General features: G+C 35.7%; 1 pseudogene; it reads right to left on the bottom strand.

Annotated features, from left to right (window-relative positions):
• Positions 1–8,506: 8,506 nt before the first annotated feature.
• On the bottom strand, positions 8,507–8,621 carry LOC111820340 (uncharacterized; annotated as a pseudogene).
• Between the last annotated feature and the right edge of the window lie 1,226 nt (positions 8,622–9,847).

Genomic DNA, 9,847 nt, shown 5'->3' with positions numbered 1-9,847 from the left:
GTCCAATCCCCGGCTGAACAGTGAACCTCGGAAATGACTTCACCACTGAGCTAAAAGGGTGTCTGGGGGCCATACTCTCAGGGTTTCTCCAGTCTCTTTTAGGCCAGTAAATCTGGTCTTTTGTGTGTGTGTGTGTTAGAATTTTGTTCTACATCCTTCTCCGGCTCTGTCCAGAACCCTCTGTCGTGATCCCAGTCAGAGCAGTCAGTAGTGGTAGCCGGGCACCATCTAGCTGTACTGGAAACACTTGATACTCTTGATCATGTAATAATTATTACTGTGCTACAAGTACAGTACATTGTACTTGAAGCTTCAGTGAGTTTTTTTAAAGCATGTACTCGGTGCAGACTACATACTATGTTACAAAGAACAAAACAAAAAGCATAACACTATTGCTCTTGTGAATGTCATAATCCAGGTTAGATAGCCAGCATATATTGCCTGAGGCCATGATAAAATGTACTCCTCCTTGAATCCCTATACATCATACATTAGTGCAATTGTTGTTAGTTGCCGTCGGGTTGGCTTCAACTCATAATGACATTATTTATTACAGAAGGAAACATTGCCATCCTGCACTACCTTCATGATCCTTAGTATAGTTGAATTCATTGTTGTGTCTATTATGTCAGTCCATCTCATTTAGGGTTTACCTTGTTTATGCTGACCCTCTGTCAAACATGATATCCTTTTGTAGCAATTGGTCTTTCCTGATGATGTGTCCGAAGTAAGCAAGCCAAAGTCTTGCTATTCTTGCTTCTAAGGATCATTCTGGTTGTATTCCTATGGATCACATTAGTTCAGTGGGTGCCTGTAAAGTTTCTAAGATTCTTTTTTTGAACTGAATTTCCACAGGTTATTTCTGGTCCCAGAAGTCCTTGTTTGTCATGGTACTGATAGCTGTTCTATATTCCAAACATTTTCCTCTCTTTTAGAAAGGAATTGGTAAGGGTAGGGGAGATTTTGATTTCTTGCTTTCTCCTGTAGTTTTCAACTTAAGTTCGAACTACTTGTTGGAAATATTTCACTATCTTTAGACTTGAGGATCAAGCTCTATTTATTTTTTAAAAACTCTTTCAAGTTATAAGCTCCTGAAGTTAAAGGAGATTTCTTTTTGGTGTCCTCTGAATCTTCCTTCATTAAAAAAAAAAAAAAAAATTCAGACCTGCTGGGCTGAGTTGCTCCTAGGCCTAAAATCTGTTGGAGGAATATATCTGATAACCCCTCTCACTACTTTCTTGGAGCTTTACAGAAACTGACTGATATATTTACTGCTTCCGAAACAGCCTTTGAGAGACATTTGAAATGCTACTGAGGTCACAAATGACCAATAAGAAGAAAAAATAATAAGTAACTTATTTAAAGCAAGAAAAATGCTAGAAGAATGGAAGAGAAACTGCATTTTGCCCCAACCATGCTTTTATAATGCCTGATCTTCAAGTGTCTAACTTCTAAAGGTACCTTGCTAAAGCTTCTCCCAAGTGGGAGGTGAGGAACATGCTTCTGACAGCAGCATTTGAAGTCAAAGTAGACATGAATAGCAAATTATTTAGTTGAGAATTCCTTGGGATCTAACAGATAAGAATTAACTGAAAATCTCTAATAGAATCTCTTCTACAAAATCTGAAACAAGGCACACATCAAATTGCCATGGAGACAGATCAAATATGTTAATAATTACCTAGCATCTTGGAAAATGAGCAAGGAAGAATTGGAGTATATCAATGATAGAGTGGCAAACAAGTGAAAATTAGATCTGAAACCAAACGTCTTGCATTCAACGAGAGAAAAGTCAAGTCCAGTGAGTTGCTTCTCTTTCTTGTTGTGTTCCTGAACTTGCTCCTCCTAGGATGTTATTATCTTACCTTTGAAGAGTTGAAATACTTGATGTTTTTCCTATCGTATCTCTCCTCCTAGGGGCTCCTGATGAGTATGAATTAGATATTCAGAGTTTTATTCTGAGTGAATATGGTGAAGACAGTGGGACAAAAGGGCCTTTTTTCACTTCTGTTTGCTATTAACATCCATTGAACTGAATATAACTAGTAACATTAAAAAAAAAAAAAATTGTCACTAGCCAAAACCCACCTGGGAACTTATTTCCTCTACACAAAGCTGATGTAACTGGAAATTATAGAATTTTATTATTACTTCAAGTATGTTGTTGTTTTTGATAGTTACTGTTGAGTCAGTTTCAACTCATGGTGACACCACATGTGCAACTGCTCCATAGGGTTCAAATATAAAATATAATTATATTTGTTTAAGTTTGTTCTGATGAGCAAACTGTTCTATTCAGCAGTTATTTCCTCTCCTACATTATTATCTGGATTAGTTAACTGAGTCACTTAGCTATAGCATGCTGTACAAAGTAGATCAGTGTCAAAATTAATTGCCTTATTTTCATCATTATGGGTGAAATTGTGTAAAATAATATAATGGCTTAAAGGACACAATGTAAAAGAAGTGTTTTTCAAGTCTAAATAATTTAAATATATTTATTTCAGAAAAGGTACCAATGATAAATAAGATAATTGATGCCTTTCATGAAATAAGTATGAGATAATAGTAAAAGTGAAAATGATTGTTTTATGATGAGACAAAATGATTTGGTCATTATAATTAATTCAAAAAATAAAATATCTTCTCCTTTATACCTCTAAGTTTTAAGTTTTTTTTTTTTTTCCTAATTCACATTAGTTTTATATTAGCATTTAAAAGATGGAAAACTAAACAAAGGGGATAAAATATACACCAAAATGGCTACCATCTTTGCTGTTCTAAAAAGTCTCAAGAGTCATTGAGTTCCTTTTTTTTTTACTTCCAATATAAAAAGAATCACTTTAGACAGAGTCAGAGAAAGTAGAGGCAATCTCTTTTGAAAAGTAACACTTTCTATATCCAATACCAAAAAATGACATTTATGATACTTTAAAGTTGAATTTTCAACTCTCAGAAGAAATAAAATTCAAAGTAATATCACTCGAAGCAATGTTAACAGTTCTTAATGATATAAAATACGGTGGCATATAATAGTCTATTAAGATCCGGCTTACTAAGAGAAAAACTATTGATTAATATTAAAGTGTTTTTAAATTCACCTCCACAAATCAGAGAACATTTCTCCATTTGGCTCAATGCTTTTATTCTGTAAAAGAGGTTAGCTGTTTCAACTGGATGTTCTTTTGTGTCTTTCAGATAAAAGGCCATTGATAACTAAATAGTGCCTCAGACAACAGAGGTCTTAAAACAATGCACTTAGTCTGATACAGCCCAAATCTAGTACCTTTCACAAAATAACAATTTAAAATATATCCTATTTAATATTATTCTTATATTTGATATTGAGATAATTTTATTAATAATTTATAGAAGGATGAAGATCAGTAGGATATTCATTGGTATATTAACTGAAAATGATGTATTTGCTTATTAATCACCTCATTTATGCCAAATATGGTGATAGTTTGGATAAACACTGCAGTAGAGAGAGGGATAAAGATGGCCTATAGGCTTAAAGAGCTCACTGTAAGTCCATACCATTTGACAGTGTGGTAGTCAGCCTCCAAGACAGCCTCACATGATTCTCAACTCCTGGTATTCACACTTTATGTAATCGCCTCCTATACAAGGTAGTTCTGATCTGTGTAACCAATGAACTACTGTAAAATATAATGGAGTATGACTTCCCAAGCTAGGTCACAAAAGACATTGCAACTTCTGCCTTGCTCTCTGGGATCATTCACTCTATGAGAAACTGACTACCATGTGTGATGTCATCAAAGCAGTCTTAAAGAGCAATCTATCTGGCAAAGATAAGAGGTCTTTTGGCAATAGCTAGCAAGAACTGAAGCTACCTGCTGACAGTGATGAGAATGAACCACCTTGGAAACAAATCCATCAGTCCCAGTTAAGCTTTCAAATGACTGTAGCCCTAGATGGAATCTTAACTTCAATTTCACCAGATATCTCCACCAAAACTAATAAGTTATATTGTTTTGTTGTTAGTTGCCATACGGTCACCTACAACTCATGGTGACATTTTGTGTAACAGAACAAAAAGTGTCCTGGTCCTGCACCATCTTCATGGTTGTTGTTGTTTGAATCCATTATCATGGCCGTTACCTCAATCCATCTCAACCAGTTATGCAGCTCCTGAACTTCTGACCTACAGGAAATGTGTGACATAATGCATATTATAGTTATGTTATGCCTTGTCTTAGGCTAGGTTCTCTAGGGAAACAAAACCAGTGAAGCGTATAAATACATATATACATAGAGAGAGAGAGAGATTTATATCAAGGAAAAGGCTCACTCAGTTGTACAGGCTGGAAAGTCCTAAGTCCATGGGTTAGGATAGAGGCTCCTCCTGATTCACATAGCCACAGGGGCTGGCAAATCCAAGATCAGCAGTCAGAGAGCAGGGCTCTTGCTCACAAGCTATGAAGATTGATGAATCCCTAGATAGGCAGGCAAGACTGAAGGTAAACTGCTTGCTCAAATCCCAAGAACTGGAGGTCAGATGAACAAGAGCCAGCTGCAGGATCCAGCGGGAGAAAAAGCCTCCAAGCCTTGCCAGAAAGTCCACTTATATTAAATGCAGGCCACACGCCTAAGGCAACTCCCTTTCAATTGATTGGCTATTCACAGCAGATCCCATCATGGGGTGATCACATATCAAATCTCAACAGGGAAGTGATCACAACGTTATACGACTGCCAAAACACTGAGAATCACGGCCCAGCCAAATTAACACACAATCTTAACCATCACAAGCCTCTAAGTTTTAGAGATGACTTTCTACATAACAAAAGGTAGCTAATATAGATAGAATGACATATAAAAACATCAGCATTCAAGCGCTATTAGAAATGTGTTGGTGTGCATTTGTATGCCTGTGGAAGTAAGGGAAAGAGAGAAATACATTCATATTCAAAACAACATCAGGAGAGCACGTATCAGAAAAATGTGTGAAGTGAGCACATCCTATTTCCCAAGGAGAAAGCACAGTGTGTGATATGGATTTTCAAAGAAAAATGGACACAATAAATTCCTCTCACACAATCCATCATTCCAAAGACTGTTAAACATGGATTGTTGCCCACTGATGCACAGCAGGATAAAAATTAAAGGATGTTTAACCAAGTGTCTCCAGGGCTGTCCACCATTGCTGTCAACCCAAATGCTCTAACCAGCTACTCTCAGATTGTTTGCATTAATGAATAGATGATGTCTAAAACCATATGGGATTCTGTACTTGCCTTAATTAAAATTAATTGCCTCATGAATGATTAATGCTTATTCTGAATTTTTCATAGTTTCTATATCACTGAGATACCAAACAAAGGAGCTCATCTACATTTTATGTTACTCTTTCAATTCCCATTTAAAAAAATAATTAATTACTGCATCTGTTTTCTTTCACTAAATTTGACTGATTACTCATTTTTCAAGCATTTAGTATTTACTAGACAAATTTACGTGAAGAAATTTCTGGTACAGCTAATAATTTAAATTTTACTTGGGATCATGAAATAATAACTACTTAATAATGTAGATAATCCCAGAATGGATTGTTTTGCTTTATCTGTCAATAAAAAGGGATTTTTACATACTTCAATCAATTTTGGATAATTAAAATTTAAAAGGTATGAAAAAACATGTAAATACCTCTGCAAAGGTGATGCATTTTCAAAATATTTAATTTTTTTTCCTCCTGCTATATAAAACCTTAGGAAAATTATGTCTTTCTTCCTTGTACAATAACACTTTTATAAAAATATTTACTGCCACTTTCAAGAGAACATGCCTTCCAAATTAATCAATTCATTAAAATATTACAGAGGAAAATAACTATAGCAATCATCTAGTCTTACAACGTGATGGTCAGGATTAAAACGAGTTTTGTGATAGAACCTTGACTGAGAGTTATTCCCCTTCTATGACAAGACTTTCTTGGTCATGAAGCTATAGTGGCCATTAACACTTAGAAAATACTAATTTGTCCTAGGAGCTAAATTTTTAGCTAAGTAGGGATAAACATCTTTTCACATATATTTTAAGCAAAGTATAGTGTTTAAGTAAACTAATCAAATATTGGCTCATTATCGTTAGTTCAGTGCTCTCAAACTTAGTCAACCAATTTAGATTGTAGTTCGTTTATAAGAAAGCTAATAAACAAAAATTCAAGTCTTTATTTGAGCATGCTAATTTTTCAGAAAAATTTTGCTGAAGATGATTCAAAAGCAGCTCTAGCAGTATATGAACAGAGAATTACCAGAAATTCAGGCCAGATTCAGAAGACAACGTGGCACCAGGGATATCATTGCTGATTTCATATGGATCCTGGCTGAAAGCAGAGATTCCCGGAAAGATGTTTATTTGTGTTTTATTGACTATGCAAAGGCATTCAACTCTGTGAATCATAACAAATTATAGATAACATTGTGAAGAATGGGAATTATTTGTGCTCATAAGGAACCTGTACATAGATCAAGAAGCGGTTGTTCAGACAGAACAAGGGGATACTGCATGTTTTAAAGTCAGGAAAGGTGTGCGTAAGGGTTGTATCTTTTCACCATACTTATTCAATCTTTATGTTGAACAAATAATCTGAGAAACTAGACTATATGAAGAAGAATGGGGCATCAGAATTGGAGGAAGATTCACTAACAACTTGAGTTATGCAGATGACAGAACCTTGCTTGCTGACAGTAAAGAGGACTTGAAGAACTTACTGAAGAAGATCAAAGACCACAGCCTTCAGTATGGATTACACCTCAACATAAAGAAAACAAAAATCCTCACAAGTGGACAAATAAACAACATCATGATAAACAGAGAAAAGATTGAAATTGTCAAAGATTTCATTTTACTTGGATCCACAATCAACAGCCATGGAAGCAGCAGTCAAGAAATCAAAAGATGCATTGTATTGGGCAAATCTGCTGAAAAAGACCTCTTTAAAGTGTTGTAAAGCCAAGATGTTACCTGGAGGACTAAGGTGCACCTGACCCAAGCCATGGTATTTTCAATCGCATCATATGCATGCGAAAGCTGGGCAATGAGTAAGGAAGACTGAAGGAGAATTGATGCCTTTGAATTATGGTGTTGGCAAAGAATATTGAATATACTATGGACTTCCAAAAAAATGAGCAAATTGGTCTTGGAAGAAGTACAACCTGAATGCCCCTTATAAGCAAGGATGGCTAGATTACAGCTTACATACTTTGGACGTGTTGTCAGGAGGGATCAGTCCCTGGAGAAGGACACCATGCTTGGTAGAGTGGAGGGTCAGCCAAGAAAAGGAAACCCTCACTGAGATGGACTGACACACTTGCTGCAACAATGGGCTCAAGCATAACAATGATTGTGAGCATGGCAAAGAACCAGGCAGTGTTTCATTCTGTAGTACATAGGGTCACTATGAGTTGGAACTGACTCAACGGCACCTAACAACAACAGCAACAATTTTTTACTTGGATAAACTCAGCTCCCGTCACCCATTTTTACTGATGCGTACTAATGTTCACGAGCAAAATGGACATTAGATAGGAGACAAAATATAACCCATAATCCTTCAAGAGAAACTCATGTAACATGCTTAAGAAGGGTGGTTCAGTAACTAAAAGAATGAACAGATGCATTTTTTATGCATCTTCTGCTTTTTTATTTTAATTTTTATCAAAATAATCCACATAGTTAATTTAAAAAAAAATAAATCTGTTCTACAATGTTTATAATTATAAAAAGTAGTCTCCTGTCCAAAAACCCTCATCATTACTGTTCCACTTCCCCAAGGTATGTACTTTTAACTCATTTAGCTAATATGTTTTAGAATTTATTTCTGTATTTATAAATGATTTGCTTCTATTCTCAAATTGAGATATTATTTATTGGCCTCTTTCTACATAAGGGTACTTTAGGTCTCCTATAGTTCCCCCCAGAAACCAGCATAGAACTTTTTTTTTTTTTGCAAAACTTAACCGTACTTCCCATCCTTTCAAGATTTTTATATATAAAATTTAGTCAAATCGATATTCAGTGTTTACATTATTATGATGACGTAACTATTGTCTATTACTATAGGCACAATTCTAAAGATGTTCCCCCAAGATTCCCGCTTTCATTTATTCCATCAAATACTAATCTATTTACTATTGTGAAAGGATTTTGGAGATGACATTAAGATTACTAAAGAGATGACCTTAAAATAGGGAATTACCATGGATTATCTGGATGGCCCCAGCTTAATCACATGAACCCAAGCTGTTGGGTGCCTTTAGGTCAATTCCAACTCAGTGACCTCATGCGATGGAGAACTATCACGTAGGGTTTTCTTGGATGTAATCATTTTTTTTTTTTTTCCCTTGTAACCAACCTGTAATTTTTAATTAGAATTAACTATCAAAGACATGGCACCTTTCAAGTCTATGACTGAGCTTAACAATGTTTGACAGTGGTTTTATTAGGTGAATGCTTGAAAGTATTCAACATTAGATTCAATTTACTTCACAATGTTTACAAACACATTATTAGCAATTCTTAAGTCGGTACTCTACACGTTCAGAGACACTCTTCTAGTAATGAACTATAGAAATGATCCCTGAAAGTATAGTCTTCGGATGTAATCTTTACAGAAGCAGATCATCAGATCTCTCTCCCACAGAGCTGCTGGGTTTGTTAAAACCACCAACCCTTTGGTTAGCAGCCACACTCTTAACTGTTGTACTACCAGGGCTCCTTGGAAAAAAGAAGAAAGCAGAAAAATTAGTCAAAAAGATGTGGCAGAACAAAAGACAGAAGAGCTGGTGCACAAGTGTAGGACAGAGAGATTCAAAGTGACAAAAGGACTGAACCCACCATAGCTGGCTTTGAAATCAGGGTACCACAAGTCAAGGAATGCAGGCAGCCTCTAGAGGCCGAGAATGGTCCCTGCCAAGAGCCAGTAAGAAAATGAAGACAGTCCTACAGCAGCATAGAACTGGATTCTGCCAACAACCTGAGAAAACCAGGTCAATTCTCTCTCACAGCCTCCAGATTAAGAGCCCAGGCAAGACAAGACATTGATTTTAGACCAACAATACCCTGAGCCGACTCTTACAGCCCCAGTCAAGCCCAGGCTGTTCTGACCTAAAGAACTGAGAGATAATCAATGAGTGTTGTTTTCAGTCCATAAATTTATGATGATTTGTTATAGCAGCAATAGTATTCATCATTGTGCTACATAATATAATACGACCTGTTCTCTTTTACTAGGTTATCTGGATTTAAAGTAGTATCTCGATTTGTCACACAGTGATCGCTTTTGCCATTTCCTTTATCTAGTCTCCCATGCCGCAATACTATTTCTCTGGGTCCCAGAACTTCCTTTCTTATTTTACTGTTTCATTTTTGTGGAGAGCAACCTTCATTAATTTCCTGAGAAGGAGTACCATGAAAGACCTTTTTTGGTTTTTGAGACTTTTCTTGTCTGAACATAATTTTGTTCAATCCTCACACTTGATTGATAAACTGTCTGATATAGAGTTCTAGTTTGGAAATGATTTTTCTTCAGGATTTTGAAAGACAATTTCCAGTCTTGTTGTTCAAATATTTAATGTCATTTTGATGCCAGTCTCTTTCTATAGAATCATTATATTCTTTTCTCTCTTTCCCCAGGCACTTTTTTTCTCCAGTAGGCCATTGTTTTATTCTCTGGTGTTTGGAAATTGCCTAAACTCTGCCTTGCTGTGATTCTTTTATTCCATTTTGCATGATGACTATTTAGTTAGCTCTTTCAATCTGAAAATTTATGTTTACTCATTTTTCAATTTTTTAAAATTCTTTCTTTTATACTTTTATCTAC

This window comes from Trichechus manatus, unplaced genomic scaffold (genome assembly GCF_000243295.1).
Source record: "Trichechus manatus latirostris isolate Lorelei unplaced genomic scaffold, TriManLat1.0 scaffold00034, whole genome shotgun sequence".
NCBI classification, from domain to species: domain Eukaryota; kingdom Metazoa; phylum Chordata; class Mammalia; order Sirenia; family Trichechidae; genus Trichechus; species Trichechus manatus.
The sequence above is the reverse complement of the archived record's forward strand: the minus strand, read 5'-3'. Positions and strand labels throughout refer to the sequence as shown.